The 20358-nt window shown below is 38.7% G+C and overlaps 1 long non-coding RNA gene across 5 annotated transcripts in view; it reads left to right on the top strand.

Annotated features, from left to right (window-relative positions):
- Positions 1-20358, top strand: part of LOC102403646 — a 473607-nt gene that overhangs the window by 39175 nt on the left and 414074 nt on the right. For 2 of the 5 annotated variants that reach the window (XR_003111300.3, XR_006553237.2), the window contains exons 5-6: positions 2016-2171; positions 7403-8314. This is a non-coding gene — a long non-coding RNA (uncharacterized LOC102403646). Of the gene's footprint in view, positions 1-2015; positions 2172-3066; positions 3169-7402; positions 8315-20358 lie in introns of those variants that run through there. The other 3 variants (XR_006553240.2, XR_006553239.2, XR_006553238.2) reach the window with 3 other exon arrangements.

The following is a 20358-nucleotide window of genomic DNA, read 5'->3' as shown; positions in this document are numbered from 1 at the left end:
AAAAGTGATCCAATAAAAAGAAAAATCTGCCCCAGTGTCAGTGTATCACCATTAGTCTCAAGTCTTTTGTATAACTGGGGATTGCTCATTTCCCAGTGTAACTTCCCACTGAGAGTTTCCCAATCCTTGGGCGATACCTTGGAAATAGCAGAATGAACAAATCCCACCCACAGAGAGGGCAGCGATGGCTTTCTTGCCATGTTTATGGCAAACATTCAATGAGCCTGCTAGAATTAAATGGCAAAATTCATCACAACTAATTTCTATTTGTCATCTATTAAGCTACATTGTTTTGTCTTCAACATCAAGTTAAATAATGAACCTCTCACAGTGGAGTGAATTAACCTCCACTTTATGTTCATGTCATTGTCAAATGGAAACATCACTTGCACAAATGAAAAAGATTCGTTAGTAACACGAATGCACAAGCTTCACTCTAGTAAAAGATAAGAGGGACTTAGACCTTGTCATAGTGTGTCGGTGCAGAACTCCCAGTTATTTATGATGCCGGCCGTAATCTTCAGAGATTATTTTCAGCAATGGCAATTAGCCACACTGTCTTGGGGCAATTATGGGCCAGAGTGTCTGCCTTTGACAGGTATGCCTCCATGGCTCTAAGAGCCATGATCCTTGAGAAATGTAATCCTATGGCATACTGCCAGGCGTTCAGCTGGCTTTCCCATGGGTGAGGCCTGGGAAAGTAAGCTATGCCCGGCCAGCTCCTTCTAAGTGCTCAGTTGGCTGGCATGAAGAAAGTTTCTTGTTTACATTGCTGCCTGATTCTGGAAGGTCACAGCCCTTGCTCAGAGACAAGATCCAGCCTTCTTTTTCATTTTGCTTGATTTCATTCATACCTTGTCAGTATAAACAGCTCTTAGTTGTTCAGATTCTAATTGTCTAAGCAGTAATATATTTGGGTCCTTTTCTTTTCTGTTTCACCAGTTTCTTTGGACCATTTTACTGCATGTTCACCATTTCCTTAAAAAGTTGATAAGAGAATAGTGATAATGCATTTACATATTATATGGGCATATAAATTTGTACCCCCTTTTTGAAAAGCAGGTCAACAAAAAGGATTAATATCTTCAAAAAATGAGTACCATTTGACTTGGGTGTGCCACTTGTAAGAATTTACCCTAAGGACTCAAATGTGTACATACACAAAAACTTAGCTGAATGTCGTCTTCGTATTTGGGCATCCCTACTGTCTCAGACAGTAAAGCACCCACCTGCCAATGCAGGAGACATAAGACACCCGGGTAGAGTGCTTGAGGCAGGGAGAGGATAAGACGTGTGTATTTTGCTGAGGTAGATTTCTTGAAGAACAATTTAAAGTGGTTGCAATTCTCCTGCTGGTTATGTCTTGGTTAATTCTCCTTTTTGTGTAGTATTCCCTGTTCCCATTGGCCACAGGTGACCCATGTGATTTGCAGTATCCATCTCTGTGGTCCTCAGCAGTTGGTCCAGGTGTGGGTATGCAGATCCAAACCACTCAGTCAAAACTCTTCCTTGAGACTTTTAGAAAAATGAAGCTCTGATGAATGTACTTTCATTCTGCTTTTGTTTGTAGAGTTTCAAGGATTGGAGCTATCAGTTGCTTGTGTCTCTCTTACCTTGTGGTGAAGCATACTGGCCAGTGAAACTTACACCTTAAATAGAATATGTGCAACAGAAATACGCCTGATATGATGTCTCAGGCTGAGGCATTTACCAAGCCTTGGTCTGAATGAGCCACACTACTCCTTAATTCTTCTTAAGGTGGAAAATTGGAAGCAGTGACATTCTCATCTTTCTTGAGAAAGGCCTCGGTTTCTCCATATGGTAAGATGAGCTCAACAATACTGATCTATTCCCACTAAGGGGTGAGGCGAGGTTGTGTGAAACGAGCGTTCATCAAGTACTTTGAGATGCTGGACTGAAAAGCCCCTGAAGCTCTAAAGTGCAATTAGCACTTTCCTTTTTCTTTTTGGCATAGAGTTTTGAAAAAGTTACTTTAAAATGTTCTATTAAATCAGTTTTCAGGATCATGAATGCTGGAAGATTGACAGCTCTGGGAAGAGCGCCATCTCTCAAGTGCACATTTTAGGAGATGCAGTAGTTGAAATTGCACCTCTCCAGTACCTTATGAGGCCTCTGCTGACATGACGTGACGTGCCCAGCACTCAGCACAGGTGGGAGAGATTTCCATGATTCTTTCGGTTCTCCCTAGTTTTGCCATTTCCTCCAAGTTACTATGACTTTGTGGCATGTCTTTGTGGGTGTGACTCAAAGCACCTCTAAATTGTGCCATCTGGGTCATGCAGTATAGTAACTGGGGAGAACTGGGAAGCAGGTTCAGATCGTCTTCAACCCCCACTGTCTGACTTAGGGATGGATTGGCTCCAGAAACAAAGCCCAGTTTGCAAAAGTAAAGGTGCGAGTGGAGTTTTTATAATTGCATTTGGCCATCACATGTTACACAGGAAGAAAAGCACAATTAGGCCCCTTAGAGAAAGGGAGGAACTGAGGGGCCTTTCTGTTTCTCAGGAGTCACAGAATCTCTCTCGTCCTTGCTTGTTGCTCTTCTCCAGCTCTCCCTGCTTGCAGACCCATTCACCTGTCCTCAGCCTCCACCTTCCTCTACCTCTGCAAGTCTACTACACCCTACTCTACCTCTCAGATATCTACAGTCTGTGTGTGTGTGTCCTGGTTCAAATGAGAGAGGGGGAGAGGGAGAAAGAGGTCAGATTTTAGTCCTATCATGTGTACCTAGAGATGACCATGGCCTTGTGGGGTTGAAGAGGGGAGCAGAGTAGAAGGGGTGCTGGTAAGTAGGCAAAAGCTGGCCTTACAAGTCTACCCTCTGGTTGATAGATGTGATGTGATATAATATCTAGGCTGAAGCCCACTTTCTGGTGTATTTCCAGTGAGAGTGGGCTGCAGAGAGAGTCCATGTGTGAAATTTGGAGGCTGGAAGGGAAGTAGGAGTCATTTTGTAGTTCATACACAGTGTGCCTTATCTGAAGGCTCACCTCCTTGGCATGTGGCTGCAGCCAGGCAGATCTGCAACTATTTTTCCTTCCTCAGGACCCTCCTTCAGCTTCTCTCTGACTCTTCGGCAATGTGCATGCTAAGCTCCATGGGGAAAGGCTCTGACTTCCGCAGGAAATCCACCCCATAGGGTCAGAGGTAATGAGAACTGACAGAGGCTCCAGTTGATGGGAACTCCAGCTCATACAGTGGCTTCCAGCTTGTCTTTGCTGTTCCTCACTTTTCATCCATCTTTCCTTTTTTTGCTGCCTGCCCTGCAGGCTCTAAGAACCAGCATAGGATGCAAAGACAACAGCCTTAAAGATACAGCTTTACTAGTTCCCACAGTTGTGCAAAGTCAGATCCCTGTAACAAATCCTGTAATATGCACATGTACACATACAGCTGCCTCCTTCTGGTCCTGCTTCTGACTGAATCCAGACTCGTGTAGTTTGTCAGTACCCTCGCAGCATTGAGCTGACAGTGATTTCTTACTTTCTACCAAGATACCCAGTGTTTCTGTTTATTTTTTCGTATTTAGGTCCTCTACACAAAACTATTCCTTGGGGGTCATCTTTGTCTTTTCCCCCTTGTACCAATGTTTCTTTATTTAAGTTTGTTAGAGCGTAGTTGATTTACAATGTTGTCTTTCGGGTGTATGGCACAGTGATTCAGTTATACATATACATATATTCATTCTTTTTTAGACTTCTTTTCTTATATAGGTTATCACAGAATATTGACTAGAATTCCCTGTACTATATTGTAGGTCCTTGTTGGTTATCTATATTTAATCTTATATATAGTAGTATGTATATGTTCATTCCAAGCTCCTGATTTATCCATTCCCCATGTTTCCTCTTTGGTAACCATAAGTTTGTTTTCCATATCTGTAAGTCTGTTTCAATCTTGTAAATAAGTTCATTTGTTTCATTTTTTAAAAAATTAGGTTTCACATATGAGTGATGTTTGTCTTACTCTGGCTTACTTCACGTAGTGTGATAATCTCTAGGTCCATTCATGTTACTTCAAATGACTTTCTATTCTTTTTTATGGCTGAGTAATATTTCATTGTATCTATCACATTTTCTTCATCCATTCCCCTGTTGATGGACATTTAGGTCACTCCTGTGTCCTAGCTATTGTAAATAGTGCTGCAATGAACATTGGGATGCATGTATCCTTTCTGATTATGCTTTTCTCTGGATGTATGCCCAGGAGTGAAATGGCTGCATCATATGGTATGTCTAGCTTTAGTTTTTAAAGGAACTTCCATATTGTTCTCCATAGATGGCTATACCAATTTACCTGCCCACCATAGTGTAGGAGGGTTTCCTTTTCTCCATACCCTCTGCAGCACTTCTTGTTTGTAGATATTTTGATGATAGCCATTCTGGCTGGCATTTCTCTGATAATTAGTGATGTTGAGCATCTTTTCATATGCTTTTTGACCATCTGTGTGTATTCTTTGGAGAAATGTTTATTTAAATCTTCTGCCCATTTTTTGATTGTTTTTTTTTTTTTTGGACATAGAACTGCATGAATTGTTTGTGTATTTTGGAGAATGAATCCCTTATTGGTTGCTTCATTTGCAAATGTTTTCTCCCATTATGTGGGTGTCTTTTCATTTTGTTTACGGTTTCCTTTGCTGTGCAGAAACTTTGTCTTCTTGGTATTAATCTTACCTATCAAATTAAATCACACTAAATTAACACTCAGGTGTTAGGAGGCCATTGTGCTTTGGGGACAATCCCCTGAACTCCCACCTAATCCATCTTATCTCCTTCTACTCCTCTTTGCTCACTGCAATGCAACCACAATTATCTCTTCCAGTTCCTTGGATATGTCAATATCATTTCCTATCTGGCACTTTTCATATGTTGTTCCTTCCGCCTAGAATGCTCTTCCCCTGAATCTTTACATGTCTGTCTTCGTCTCATCCTTAAATCCCCTCTGAACTGGATCCTGCTTGAAGAGGCCTTTCTGAATCAGTACATGTTGAACTTGACGAGTAATAGATGTTTGGATTATCATCTTAAGAATTCTGAGACTGAATCCAAGTTTCCAATAAAAAGAGTGCTGTTCTTGATTAGTGTTGCCTGGCACTGGCATCACAAAAATAAAGAGCTGAAAGATAATTTCTGTGTATTTTCCTTCTTTGGTTTAAATGATTTTGCCATTAACTAGAACCCTAAATTCTGGCCTTGCTGCTGACTTAATGTATGAGTTTCATTTAGTCATGTGACTACTTTACTTGAGCTTTCTCACCAACAAGGACCCTTAGTGAATTCACAGATCACTGACACATGTGAATGGTGGTGGGGAGGCAATGGGGGGTGGGTGTTCAGTAGATAAATGTGAATATTCAGTGACATTTGGAGTTCTGGAGGATGCAAGAAAATTTTAATATCTTATTTTTTTAGAAATAATGGCTTCTCACCTAAATTTCTAAGCAGATATATGAAGAAACAATTAAATTTGTCTTTTAGAAAGCTAAAGAAAAAGAAAGCCTATGTGGGAACACCTTCTGGGTGCCTCATTCTCTGAGGATGCTAGAAAGAAGCAAAAACCTGGATCTCTGTCTTTGTTGTGCTGCATTAACCAGTATTATGACCTTTGAATATGTCTGTTAACCTCTCAGGACACTGGCTTTCTAATCGGTAGCAGACATATTGCACTTCTGCTAAGATTCAGTGTCAAACTTCCTATAATAAAAATGTTGGCAAGATGGAAGGACTCTAGAAAGTGGTGAAATTAAAGGGTAGGAGAGAGATTCTCTGGGGAAAACAATGGGTTTGCTGGCTGCTGATGCAAGGTTGTAGTGTTGCTTTAGGGAAGGCAGGGAATCTTCAAATCTCTTTTCCCTGGTGTGTCTATCCAGTTTTGATCTGTGACTTCAAATTAGTGTGTGAATGACAAGACACTGCAAAGAAGCATTAGGTGTTTTGTGGGCAGCCTTCATGTGTCCGGGGTGGGAGAGAGGGCAGAGCTGAGGGTCACTCTCGGTCCAGAGAGATGCCGCTGCTGCCAGCTGCCCCTTGAGGAGCCCAGTGGCAGCCTAGGGAGTTACATGACTCCAGGCTGGTCTGATCAATAAAGGGCATCCTTACTATAGCAACGCAGCATGATGGCAGGGCTGTCCGTGGATCACGTGCCCCCCCTCCCCAGACACTGTGGAGTTTGCAGCAGGCAATTAGAACTTGAGGGCAGCTTCTCTCAGAGGTCAATGAGCTGACAGATGAGCAAAGAGCTTTCCTGCTCTTCCGTCCCTGTATGGGCATGGAAGAGTTTTAGCCCACTTACTTTTGGTATTAGCCCTTCTTGGGTTGTAATGGGAAAATCACAGCAAGGCTTAGAAGTAGAAGCATGGGGAAATCCAGAGAAATCTCTTATTAATAACAACAATAACAAAAGCTAATTTTTATTGTTCATGTGACTCTGATTAATATCTCCTCTCTAGATTGTAGCTCTCTGAGCACAGAAACAGTAAGTGTTTTCACAAACCTCTATGTCCATAGCATCTTGGGCTCGATAAATGTTTACTGAAGGAATTAATCAATTGCTGATTGCAAAACAGGCACCATATTGAAGGTTTAACATAGATGGTCTTGTTGTATCCAGTTAAAGTTCTATTATTACCCTCATTTTATTGACAAATCCAAAAGAGGCTGCTAGAGTCAAAGAAGCTTGCCTCGGGTCAGCCATGAAATGTCTGTGCTATTATAGGGGGCACCTTAGTTTTCTAGTTACTAGAGCAGGGTTTCTTAACTATGACAATATTGGCATTTTGGGTCAGATAATTCTTTGTTGTAGGAGGCTGTCTTGTACATATTAGCAGCACCCTTAGCCTCTACCCACTAAAAGCCAGTAGCACACCCTCTCCTTGCCATTTGTAACAATCAAGAATGTCTCAAGATACTGCCAATGTCTCCTTGGAGGAAAATCACCCTAGTTGAGAGCTGTTGTACTAAAGGAAAGCCCAGGCTGAGCTGAACTCGGAAAGAGGGTTTATTTTGCCTTCCTTTCACAATGTGTATAAATGATGTGTATGTGTTACACTTATTGAAGGTGAAAAGGTTGCAAAGCAAAGCTTTAAAGGGCTTTTGAAAACCATGTGGGTTTATGTATGTGTGAGCAAGGGGACCTCAACCAGGAGTTACATCTTTGGGCTTCAGGCTTGTGACCCCTTTGGTTATAAACTGAGCAGTTCAGCTTAGGCTCTAGAAGAAGGGAGAGGACCCCAAAGTGTCTGGGAAGTTCCTTCTAAGAACCACATTAGCTCTGAGAGAAAATTACATTGTCCTGGAATGATGGTTGAGGGCAGCCTAATATATGGAAAGAGCAAAGGCCTGTATTATTTCCTCTAAGCTTGTTTCTTCATCTGTAAAACTAGAGATTCTAGGAAGATGGACTTAGATGATCATCAGTTCTGAGGCACCCGGGCTGACAACGACAGCGTCTCCTACCTGGAGCTACTGGTGTGTGCATGTGCAAAGACAAAAGGGATGGACACTTTTCTGAAAGTTTGATATGTATTAACCCACGTAATCTTCACAATTCCTGATAAACACAGCCATGTAAGAATGCCTGGTCAGCTGATCACAGAACTGGATTCCAATATATTTCCATTGTCGACATTAAACCCAGTTAAAGTTCTTATTGATGAATTCCAAAAATACTTTTTTATTCATATTGGTTATATGTGGAATTTTGAGACTCAAGCTTTTTTTTCATTCCACAAAGCATATATGATAGGATTGTTTCACAATTATTCTTATAGCAAATTGGGACCTACATGCTGATGAGAGAATTAAAGTAATTTTATGTGATACTTCCAGAATATAATACATATTGCATAATTTTCCTATTGAGAAGAATGATGTTTTCCAGATGCAATCATATATAAACCTAATAATGAAATGTCCACTAGGGTATAATTTAAATTAATCTATTCTGCTTTTTAAAAAATGCATTCCTTCCGTACTGAGATATTTTATTTCTTGTTTAGAAAACTATATAATTTGAACTTTTAACTATCATGCTTAATTTCTCAAAGGAAGGCAGTTAGTCTTTGGAACTTCTATTATTTGTTGTAGTAAATCTCCTGTTCATTTAAAACTTTTCCTCAATTCTTCCTTTTCTTTGGGTTTGGATGTCCTATAGTCCAGGTAGGGATATATATTCATAGATCTGTATTCTAATCTTGTACCTTCTACTATATTGCTTAGAGCAATTGCTTATAAACTTAATGTCATTAAACTTTTTAATGTCACATCACTATCAATAAAATATTTTTGAGTGTGCATCTCTGTGCACAGTTGTTATAAATTATATATATTACTTTCTTGCTGTATATTGGTAAGGTTCCACTTATTTGCTTTTTTAGGCAAAAGCATAAATACAACGTGTATTAATGTATTTAAAGATAAATAATATGTAATGTATTTAAAGATAAATAATATGTAATGTTTTCACATCCATATTAATCATTTCACATGTCACGTTTGAGAGTTCATTGTGATAGAGAAGTAATATGGCCTATTTTCTTCCCTGATAAATGAGGGATATTATCCATCCTGCTTATCTCAAGGTTGGCAAGAGACTCAAATGAAATAATAGTGATTATAATTGTATTAGTAAATTTAGCTATCACTATCTAACAATATTATTTTAATGATTATTTTATTATTTTAATGATTCCTCCAAATAAACTTAAATTATATTGGTATATTAAGATGTTCTCTGGATTGAAAGACTTCATTTGGAGGAATTACCATGAGTTTTCAGCTATGTTTTGCTGGAAGTTCCATTTTTCTTTATGCCACACTATTAAAAATTTTAAAACTGTAAATATCATTTGACCAATGATGAGACTGAAGCCTCAGGACATTTGTTATTATGATTATACCTCACATACTACCTCAAGGATCTGAGTATTATAATAGAAAATACATATTAAAATAGAAATGAGTACATGGATATTAGCTTTTTGTTTTTTTAAAGGAAGGATGGAAATGATTTTTTAAGGATTTTTTAAGGAATGATTGAATCCAAAAAGTTAGGCTGAGGAAATCTGTTGCAGTTGGGCATAAATATAAGTTCCAAGTTTTTGAGCTATTAGGGCAAAAGGAAAATATCTGCATACTCTTGTTATCCAATAAAAGATAGCATTATACGAGACAACCTCTTTTATTCTCTAAATTTAAACTAAGGGAGAAATTTGCATTGAAGTTATTTATGTTAGTAACATCATCAAGTCTTGATTGCTATTGTTATGAGATTTTTTCCTTTTGGGTGCTCTTTATACTGACCTTCCATGAGAGAATTATGCTGAGAGTAATAAATAAGAATCAGTAAAACTCTTGGGCAGATTTTAAAAATACAGCATATAAAATTTAAAAAAATAGTGTTATTGAGATAAATAGATGGATCATATTGCATATTCAGTTCGTTCAGTTGCTCAGTCGTGTCCAACTCTTTGAGACCCCAAGGACTGCAGCACACTAGGCTTGCCTGTCCATCACCAACTCCCAGAGCTTACTCAAACTCATGTCCATTGAGTCAGTGGACATATTGCAGATTATATACAATTAAAAAGGAAATTTTTAGATTGGAAGATAAATCAGAGGAAATTACAGATTGCAACACAGAGAAACAAAGAAATAGAAAATGTTAGGAGCTAAGGAGGACAGAGTGAAGTGAATTGAAAGTTGCTCAGTTGTGTCCGACTCTTTGCAACACCATGGAATACAGTCCATGGAATTCTCCTGGGCAGAATACTGGAATGGGTAGCCTTTCCCTTCTCCAGGGGATCTTCCCAATCCAGGGATCAAACCCAGGTCTCTCTCATTGCAGGTGGATTCTTTACCATCTGAGCCACAGGAGAAATCCAAGAATACTGGAATGGGTAGCCTATCCCTTCTCCAGCAGATTTTCCCAACCCAGGAGTCAAACTGGGGTCTCCTGCATTGCAGGTGGATTCTTTACCAAATGAGCTATCAGGGAAGCCTGGAAGATAGAGTAAAAGACTCTAAACTGTCTAAACAGTTGTGGAAGAAGAGAATAGAAGAGGAGGCAATATTTGAGGAGATAATGACTGATAAATTTCTAGAGTTAATGAAAGACATGAATTCTCAGATTAAAATCATATCAAACAGGACAAAACAAATTTATGAACAAAGCCTCATAAATAGCAAACTGAAGAAATTTTCAAAACAAACAGAAAAATATCCTTCCCCCAGGTTACCTATACATTTAATTGCAAGCAGAAGATAATTAAACAATGAGAACTGAATTTCAGTAGCAGCAATGGAATCCAGAATGATTGCGTCAAAAATCAAAGGAAGAAATCGGTCAACCTAGAATAATATATCCAATTAATGCATCTTTCAAAAATAGTTGAAAAAGGAAACTTGCAGACAAATAAAAACAGTGTTCATAAGCTACCAACAATTCTTAACAAAATCACTTCTAAAGGATAGACTTCAGAAGGGAGTGAAATAATCTCAGAAAAAAAATAGAATGAAATAAACGCACACTTCAAAAGAAAGCAAGAAAGGAAACCCACACAAATGCAAATAGGACAAATAGACAGTACAAAGTAAGATGGTAGAAATAATATAAATGTAACTGTAGTTTAATTATAAATAGGAAAAATTATATATTTAAAAGACAAATGTTTTAGGATTTGATTAAAGAAAAATAGCACTAAAAAGAAAGCAAAGCCCAGTTTTATATTAAGAGACTTGTCTAAAATTATGAGGACACACAAACCTAAAGAACAGATCTGTGGTGGTCAATGTGGTGTGGGGGAGTGAGGGGGCAGGGATGGATTGGGAGTTTGGGATTAGCAAATGCAAACTAGTATATGTAGAATAAATGAAAAACAAGATCCTGTTGTTTAGCACAAGGAAGTATATTCAGTATCCTGTAGTAAACCATAATGGAAAATAATAGGAAAAAATGTATATGAAATATATATATATATATTTCTAAGAATATATATATATATAAAATCTGAATTATTTTGCTGTATGCCAGAAACTAGCACAACATTGTAAATCATTTATACTTTAATTAAAAAACTTAAACTCTTCTGAGGGAAGCAAAATTAAAAATAAGTAGGACATAGAAAGGTTAAAAATAAAAGAATAGAAAAAGATATACCAGGCAACCAAAAGAAAGATTGTGTAGCTGTGCTAATTAATAACAAGCAAAGTAGATTTTTAAGGCAAAAGCATGACTGAAGATAAAGAGGGTTCCCATTTGGATGAAAATATTTCAACTCCTCAGAGATAGGTAATATTTTAAAATTTGTGTACACCTTCAAATTATATAAAATAAAAACTGCAAGAATTGCAAAGAGAAACTGACAAATGAACATTGTAAACTTTAACATAACCTCTCTTTCTCAAAAACTGACTGCTCAAACAGATAAAATGTTAGTAAGAATAAGGAATATTTAAGTGAAACAACATTGATCTAAGTATCATATATAATAACAATCGCCTAACAGTGAGAAGACCCTCAGTTTTAAGGATTATATAACAGTTAACAAAAATTGACTCTTTACTTGGCTATAAAGCAACTCTGAACAAATTTTAAAAATCAGCATTAAAAACAGTCAGCATCATATGAATACTGAACACACAATTCTCTTCCCATAGTAAGAGATTACAAACTGAATCCCCTACAAAGTACCTTATTTTTAGATAAACTAAAAGAAATGATAATAATTCTAAATAACTCATGCATCCAATGCAAATTATAGTGGAAATTAGGAAAGTCTTGAATCTGAAGAATAAATAAAACATGACATATTAAAATTTGTGGGATATAAGAAAGGAAGTGCTAGAGGAAAATTCAAAGCTGTATAATAGAAAAGAAGAAAGGCTAAATTAATAAGCAAACATCCTAAGTTGGAAAAGCAATACCAATAAAAATAAAAAGCAAGAAACTAGTAAAGATAAAAAAATTCATGGAGGAGGAAACTTTGAACTTTTTCAAATGCTAACTGGGGTTGTCCTTAATCTGTTCATGAAATATTTCTACTTACAAGCAAATGGAAGGGCATTTCTCTGATCCTTACGGTTGTGTATGGTCATTGTGATTTGCTTTGGCTGGTGAACTGTGAGTGAAAGGAAGTATGCATCATCTTTGGATGGACGTTATGTTTGTCAGTACCTGGCTTACAAAAGTCTGTGTTTTTGTGTCATGCTTAACAGCAGTGCTTCAGATAGTGGCTCCTCAATTAGTCTGATCCTGGAGCTGAGTCGTCAGCCTAACTAAGCTGTTCCACAACAGCTTATAGTGGGAACAAGAAATAAAGATCACTGGTTGTGATTTGGTGGTTTTCTTAACAGTATAATCTAGTGCAGTGATTCTCAACCTGTTGGTGATTTTGCCCTTGAAACATTCGGCAATGTCTGGAGACATCTTGGTTGTCACAACTGGGCCAGGGTGTAGGGGTTCCACTGGCATGTCAGCAGAGATCAGGGATGTTGCTAAACACCCTCAATGGACAGGACAGCCCCACACAACAAAGAACCCAGCACAAAATATCTAGTACAAAACATCAATAGTGCCAACATTGAGAAACTCTGATTTTGTGTATGTGGCTTGAAAGAGTTAAGAAGCAAATGTGAAGTGGAATCACACCAATTTTTTTTCTTTTGCTTCTATTCCAGTGAATTCTTGATTCAGTCTCCCTGACATTGAATATGTTCAGTCCCATTTTTTTTTAATCTTCCCTCTGATAAGGCTTGGTAAAGCTCAAGCACTCAAGCACAATGATTGGACCGAATATGTGAGTGTGGAGTCGAGTCATTATGGATGTGCTGATGTAGGCAAGGTCACGCACTAGTGGAGGAATTCTCTGTCTCTAGATTTCTGGATAATTCTCTTCCTGGGATCATAAGTACATCGTCAAATGGTTGGTGTCTGTATTTGCTTCTCTCTGTCTCTCCCATTTACCTTTCCTCTTTTCTGTTTCTTCCTTCCATGCAGCCTAAGTAGTGGCATGGCCAGGATCCTTACCTCAGGAGCAAGCTGAGCTATCTCTTTGCTCTTTCTTTTCTCATGTGGCAGTTAGGTCTACAGCTACTGCATGGACCACAGCCGGGGCAGTTTGATGCCAAGTGCTGCAGCATGCTCATTTGTAGTCTGTGGATGTTTGGGTTTATTCATTTTGGAGCTGGCAGGTGTGATCGATTGATTGTCTACCTAGGCAAAAACAGTATTCCATATGGTTCTGTCCAGTCCACTAAAACTCTTTGCACTGAGGTTTAGAGCCAACACCTGTGCTAAAAATGTTACTTTGATTTCCACCTAACATTGTTACTTGCTCACATATAACCCCTGAGCTCTTACCTGAAAGAATGGCTGTAGTCTGTGTTTTCATACTCCTGGCCATTGTTGTCTAGTTGCTAAGTTGTGTCTGACTCTTTTGCAATCCCAGGGACTGTAGCCTGCCAGGCTCTTCTGTCCATGGGATTTCCCAGGCAGAAGACTGAAGTAGGTTGCCATTTGCTTCTCGAGGAGATCTTCTGACCAAGGATTGAATCCATGTCTCCTGCATTGGCACACTAATTCTTTACCAGTAAGCCACTAGGGAAGCCCACCACCTGGCCTAATATTATATAATTGCAGGGCAAATAAACCTCACTGCTACTTCTTCTGCAATTTAATTCTCTCCATTTAGCTAGACTAAGCTCATGATTCATCTCAATAGAGAACTTTTAACCTCTTGCTGAATGATGAGTTACTTATCAGCTAACATATTTTAAACACTCAGTATTTACTAGGCAATCATATAAACATTTTAATGAATTACATCATTCAAGTCTCAGTAACCCAATTTTAAGCAGACATTATTATATCCTTACTTAGCATATGAGGACGGTGGACAGTAGAGAGTTTAAGGAACTTGTTAGTAGTGTAACACGCCACTCTTGGACTTCAGAGACTATGCTGTGAACCCCTATGCCATCTTGCTTGCCCTGTGACTTAGATTGTAATCATCCCATTTTTCTTTCAGTTCAGAAGGTGGTGGTCTTGGTCGAGTAGGACAGTTGGCAAAGTAGAGACCCATCATAGGTAGAACTTGGTGTTCTCCCTTCACTCTAGCTTGTGCCGCCTGGGTCTTGAGGAACATTAATTTGAAGCATTTGGTCTCAATATGTACTGTCCACCCTTGGAAATCAAATGAAAAGCTGCCCTGGTGCCATTGCAGGGCTTGCTTCTCTTACATTGACTAGAAAGCCTTTGGTAGAACCTCAGGGGACATCAGCTAGAAAAGCGAGTATGTCAAGTTGATTTGGGAAATTGGTACTGTAAGCTCCTCAGAATCACAAACCTAGTGTTCCCTTAATTAGAGAGGTGGCCCTCCAATCAATATTCTTGCTATTCCTTGCTGAGCCATTTTCCTTGCTTCCCAGCCAGCCACTCTGGGGATTTTCAGCTGACGATGGTACAATCCTCCTGGGACTGTACAAAGCACAGAAGGGGAGAAGGAGCATAATTTGTTGGCCTGTTACATGGGGTAGGTAAAGCACAGGACTGCATTCATCGAAGCCAGCATAATTCTTCCGGGTTTTATATTTGGAATTCATGTCCCATGGTTCACAAGTGATGGCAGGATGCAGCAGTTATACTAAAGCATAGTCTGGAAGTGTTTAAGCATTTTAATATTTTTGTTGAAAAAGGAAAATACCCAAAGCTCCATATAAGAAATCACACTGTCCCAAGAACTGAACTCTGCCCAGATGTCTATTATAGCTAGTTTGAACTTTGCATGAGTATCTTCTTACGTAATAAAAGAAACTGAGGTGATAAGAGAGAAAATAAAAACACAGTCATCAATTCTCATTGTTATTGATTCAGTATCATATCAGGCACTAAATGACTGATTCATTATCTCATTCAATTTTCACAACCATCCTACAAGGTAGAGCTCTAACGTCCATATCATACATATGAAGAACTGGGGATTAGAGTGCCAGAGTAAATTGTCTACAATCCCACAGGATTTGAATTCTGGTCTCACTCACTCTGAAGCCCCTTATCTGAACCACTGGTTTGAATTTGATTTATTTGTTCAAATGAAATTAGAAATTCCCACTCCAGATTTGATTAATCAGGATTCTCTCATAATCCTTGGTGACGGTATGAAATAAACTGATTAGTCTTAAAGCATGGCTGAAACAGGTCACCTCGGCTATGTTTATAGGGATAATATAATTACAGCAGTTTTCAGGAGTTTTCAGACTCCCCCAAAATAAACATTAGTGAAGAAAGATAAGTTAGAGACCCCAATTAGCCAGTTTGGATCAATTTCACTAGCTGGATGTATAACTTCCCAGTTCACTTTCCTTGTATAAACACAGCTGTGATGTACCAACACATGCCTTGGCATGCTGGGATCCAGAGGTAAGATGGAAGTTCTTAAAGAGAATTCTGAAAACTGTGTTTATCATCTTGTCCTGTGCTGTCTTGCCTTAGGGCCAGATATTTATTTGGCATAAAATTGAGAAAGAAAACACAAGCTCATCTAAATGGTTCCTTTATAACCTGAGGAAAAGACCTTGAGTTATGACCTCAAAGAGTTATATCAATAAAAGAGTCCCTTAAAACACTTATTCTTCTGTAATTTGAGCTAGTTTGCTATTGTTATTGTTAAAGAACAATTGGCATATTATTTCACTTACTCCTCATGTTGGGACAGTGAATAGTCTAATAAAGTGTCAGCTTGTTCTCAAACGGGCTTTGTCCAACATTAGAAGACATACACAATTCCTGAAACTTAGACTTCATTTGGAAAGTTAGCTAATGACAATCAAAGAGAATGTCTAGAGAAACAGTGAAGAGAAAGGAAAACAAAGGGAATTACGTGTTAACAGGGATAAATTTATGCATTTCAGTTTTAGGGTTTGAAACAGTATGAAATCCAACATTTATTCATTGAGGATTCTCTTCAGTGTAGGGGATTAAAGCTCTTCATTGAGGACAAAAACATGAGTTTGTTAGCTCTGCGTTGGTACTCAGTGACTTTATACCCTAAGATTAAATAGAGGCTTATAACTGAGTAGTTTAGCCTGATGCCTTACTTTAAAGAAATTTTTATGCAACTGTTTAATTCAAGAGTGTTCTTTTTTGGACTGATGTTAGCACAAGCAAAGGAGGGAGCCAACTAAGTATGGAGTGGCAAGTAGATTTTCTTTCCTGTGACAATACTGATCGATAGAGTCAGCTTTGAGATGACTGAGGTCAAATCTGGGTTTGATTAGTGATGTCTGTCATAGACATCGCAGGGGTGGGGGAGGGGAAGAATGTTGGTAGGATGTGTATAGTTAATATTGGTGATAGAAATTCTGCAGTTTGAACTGTAGCAAATGCTGTGTCCGTTCCCTAAGAAGCTTCTCCACTACTTTAATACTGAAAACATGGTCTCTAATTTGCTGCTTTGGCTTACATTATTATTAAAAAATAAAAGCTAACATGTATTGGGTTCTTATTACACGTCAGGCAGTACTTGCACTTTGCACATATTATCTTATTTACTCCTATTTCACAGATGAGGACCGTGAGATTCACTCTCTAGAAATTGAATCAACGTCTTTTGGGCATCAGATTTTTTGCCTCTAACCATTGCAATTTTGGAAAAACTTTTTATTTTATATTGGAGTGTAGCTAATTAACAATGTTGTAATAGTTTCAGGTGGACAGCAAAGGAATTCAGCCATACATATATGTATATCCGTTCTCCCCCAAACTCCTATCCCATCTAGTCTGCCACATAACATTGAGCAGAGTTCCCTGTGCTATACAGTAGGTCCTTGTCTGTTATCCATTTTAAATATAGCATTGAACACTGCACTTTTAAGGCACATTCTTTTGAAGCTTCTGGTGAGGCTTTTTATCCCCCTCTCTATTTTGGGAGAACATCTCTCCTGAGGAACCAGAGGAATATTGAACAAGAGCATAAAGAACAGAAAACAGAAAGCACAGATCTGGAACAACCTTGTGAAACACGACTAGCCCTGATTTCCCAGGTCACGTAAGCCATTGGTTCTTTAACAGGCATTGGCCTACTTCGTGAAGGGCCTTCTTTGGGATCCAGTGTGTTTCCTAAGATGAGCAAGTTGTAAGTTTTGCTTCTATTGGGCAATAACTTAAAATTGCAGGGGGTACAGAATGGGGATATATTGATAAGAAGGAATGCTTTGGTGGGTCCAGGGCATGAGATACTGCAGTGGAGACAAGTTGGAGAGGTCCTTGCATAGGAAAACAGCATTCATTCACTTATTTATTCAATTGTTCATTTATCCAACAGACTTACTGAGTACCTGCTTTCTCTGGGCATTGTGCCAAGTGCTAGAGATAAGGGTTCCTGTTAACAAGGAGTTTCAGAAGACAGGAGGCTAGCTCTGGATATAAATGATACACTTACAGAGTTTGTCTAAGTTTGCATTGGCTTCCCATCTTTTCCACTTGGAGAGCCTGTTTACTCCAGGTTGGATATCACTATTATTACAACACTCAACAATCTAATTCTAAACAACATAGATGAGATGTGAAAATTCACATGCATCATGTTACGTAAAGAAAGGTCAAATATAATATTTTATCCACAATATGATCATAGCCATGTCAAAATTATATGAGTGCAACAAGATGACCTAACTGAAAATGTGTCTGAAGATTTTGAAACATTTACGAGAAGCTGAAAAAAATCCTGTCTTTTAAGAGCTGCAAAGATTTTCTGTCTCATAAGAAAATCGGCCTTCTTTACTTCTCTGGGTCAGACTAGTTCTTTGTTCTAGAAAAATGACTGAATTGTCTTTATGTTACTGAAATGTAAAGCTAGAAGCTGGCTATTATTTGGGAGGCTTGTGAACTCATCGAGACACCTTTGACTGAGAAACCAAATGCTCTGTGTGGTCGTGTTCTTTTGTTGCCTGCGTATGAGCAGGGCATCCTGTTTTTCTTTTATCTGTGTGGGCTGAGACTGCACTGTGCCCTAACTATGGTCACCTGTGTCTGGGGTGGTCTGTAGATTATTATTTGAGCTTTTGTCTTCCAGGGAAGTGATTTCCAGAAGGATAAGTAGACACAGTTTTTATCTCATGTGGGGAGTATTAGGCTGACCTAGGGTTTGGGGTTGGACTGGGCTTTCAATGACCTATTTGATCTGGTCATCCAGATTTTGAGAAGTGCCCTGATTCTGGATTATTATTTTCTTTTTTTTCTTTTTTTTTAATTTTATTTTATTTTTAAATTTTACATAATTGTATTAGTTTTGCCAAATATCAAAATGAGTCTGCCACAGGTATTATTTTCTTAAGTATAAACTTATATTATTAAGTTTATACTGGGACCAAAGAGTGGGGCTGCATTCTTGTGAGTGAGGGTAGGGCTTGCTCTGGGAAGGAATGGTATTGCCTTTCCTTAAGATTGGTATTGCCTTAAGATTCCGTAACATCTTATGGAAAAACCCAAAGAAATTTTTTGGCTGACTCAAAAGTTTCCTTCTGTTCTTCTTGAATTATAAGTAAAGTCTTATTAGAAGTTGGAGCCTCGTCTCACTACTGCTGTGGAGAATCAATAGAAAATCTTCTTTCACTTTGGGGGTTCCAAACAAGAGGAGGTTCAATTTGCTTTCCCTCTGAGGCCTGGGTGATGGACCCCAGACTTTGGTCCTCAGAACTGCAGCAGAGGCAGGCTGCAGCAAAAGTAATGTAACTGCCACCTTCCCTTTCCAGCCTCTGTCCATCCCCTATTCTCCTAGATGACAAATGGGATGGGATTTTGCAAGGACAGTATCCCCTAAGATCTAGCAGTCAAGTTGGTAAGGCTTGGAGACCTGGGCAGGTAAACACATTTAGTAAACAACAGAAAAGAAAGGATGGTAAATGGGAGGGGAAAAAAGAGAAAAGAGGAAATTCTAGAGAATTATTTCCATTATTTAATTTCTATAGTTATATTTTTTGTAATAAATCAAGACTCATAGTGATATGATTATTGTGACCACCATCGACAAACCAAGTCCCTGTTCAACAAAGGATTAATACCTGACATTAACTCCATCAACTAACGTCCAATGTAAAAATTGGAGGTATGTCATCTGCAATGATATCTTTCACATAAACCTACTAATTGATTTTTGTTTTCATGTCCCAGGTGGAGTTTCTTGTGTTTTAATTTACACTAAGTCCATTTGTGCACTTCTGTTGGTTTCAGCAGGAGAGCATGTTGGTTGGTGAAGGCAGCCAGTCCTGAGAGCTAAAATCACCTAATTATTTTTGTAAAATGATATAAGTCCTACTTATTTTTTTAGTGTATGAAAGACATGTTCATGTATCTAAATTAAAGACAGCAGCCCACCAGGCTCCGCCATCCCTGGGATTCTCCAGGCAAGAACAATGGAGTGGGTTGCCATTTCCTTCTCCAATGCATGAAAGTGAAAAGTGAAAGTCAAGTCACTCAGTCGTGTCCAACTCTTAGTGACCCCATGGACTGCAGCCTACCAGGCTCCTCCATCCATGGGATTTTCCAGGCAAGAGTACTGGAGTGGGGTGCCATTGCCTTCTCTGAAATTAAAAGATACCAAAGTTTAAAAAAAAAAAAGTATCAAAGTAAACATCGAAATGTTCCTTCCTGTTGCTCTTCAGAGATGATTATTTACCAATTCCTTGAGTAATTTTTCCAGAGATCATTTATGCATATATGAGCAAATACTTGTGTCTGTGATGTTTTTAAATGCACATTTAAATGCTCATCTTGAGCCTGACACTCTGTTCAGCGTTTTACATGCATTGATCCTTCAACTGTCACAATATACCTATGAATAGGGACTTGGGTTTTTTGGGAGGGGCAGGGGGACTCAAGTATTGTTAACATCCCCATTATGTAGAGGAGGAAACTGAGGCTCAGAGACCAGGGTGTGCTGAGCTGTCTTATTATACCAGTGTGTGAGAACCCTTTGTTAAATAGTTAGGGATTTTGTGATCTGGTTGACCACAGACTGAGCTTGAAATTGAAACCACTGGAAGTGTTTGCATTTGTAGAAATTGGCAGATGCTGAAAATCACATTCCTTCTAGCCAGAGCTGGCTGGGCAATGTTTACCAGCACACCATTTCTCAGAGATGTCAAATGACTTGTTCAAGATCACAAGCTAATGGTGGCTGAGTCAAAATTTGACCTCAGGCCTCTCTGACTCTGGACCCTGTGTTCTGAGCCAGGACCACACTGAGAAGCAGGAGAAAATGAACTTGAGCTTCCCAGTGCCTGTTCTGGTGACCTCCCAGCCCTTGGACTCTCCAGATTTAGGCTGAGTTATGCTCTCTCTCTT

The sequence above is a fragment of the Bubalus bubalis genome, chromosome 9 (assembly GCF_019923935.1).
Source record: "Bubalus bubalis isolate 160015118507 breed Murrah chromosome 9, NDDB_SH_1, whole genome shotgun sequence".
NCBI classification, from domain to species: Eukaryota; Metazoa; Chordata; class Mammalia; order Artiodactyla; family Bovidae; genus Bubalus; species Bubalus bubalis.
The sequence above is the reverse complement of the archived record's forward strand: the minus strand, read 5'-3'. Positions and strand labels throughout refer to the sequence as shown.